Below are 825 nucleotides of genomic sequence, written 5' to 3'. Positions count from 1 at the left end.
GTCGGTCACGTCAAAGAAATAGCTCTTATTCAACCTCTGAACAAGATATTCACTAAATTTCTTCTCTCATACCCTCTTGACACCCAGAGCAAGGCGTACGGAGTATACGTAGGGTCTTACGTATAATGACCATGTATAGGCATAACGTTGAAGCGAGCATAGATTTCTGACATTCTACTTCTTGGTCAGGGAAAGTGCTGCCAAATGACTTCTGTACCACTCAGAGAAAAAATTAGAACGGTTTTAGAAACTAGAGATTGTTTTCTATCCAATATTAATATTAATATGCATATTGTAAGAGCAAAAATTGATTAAGAGGCTGTTTGAAAATTGGCACATATTTTCCAGTTTTTCCAATACGCCCCCTGCAGCCATAACAGGTTTTAACATACCTAGTTTTCCATAGAATTTTCAGCAGAAATTGCAACGCCATCTCCTCCAAAGGAGTCCCCATTGGTAGGCCCGAGGAGTTGCTTTGTGGTCTTTATGGAAGGGCCGAACGCCATGACCATGCGTTGAACACTTTGTTGGAGCAATTCTGCGGCTTGTCTGTCAGGCAGCCCATTAAGACAGTTACCTCCCTAGCCCCTCAGTAACTAGGCTATTAGCAACGTCGCCTCCCCGGTCACCCCAGTGTCCCGAGAACCCCGCTTACCTCCTCCGGGGCGCTACGATGGAAATTCCAGAAACTTGCTGGCATTCCCTCTCCCAGTTCTCCCTCATTTTTGAGCTGCTGCCTTCTTCGTTCCCCTCGGACCGCTTGAGGATAGCGTACATCATTACGCACTCACCTGAGGCCATGGCGGTGTTGGAGCAACAATCTGC

Source organism: Salvelinus alpinus, chromosome 13, assembly GCF_045679555.1.
Source record: "Salvelinus alpinus chromosome 13, SLU_Salpinus.1, whole genome shotgun sequence".
Lineage (NCBI taxonomy): Eukaryota > Metazoa > Chordata > Actinopteri > Salmoniformes > Salmonidae > Salvelinus > Salvelinus alpinus.
This window is presented reverse-complemented; position numbering follows the sequence as displayed.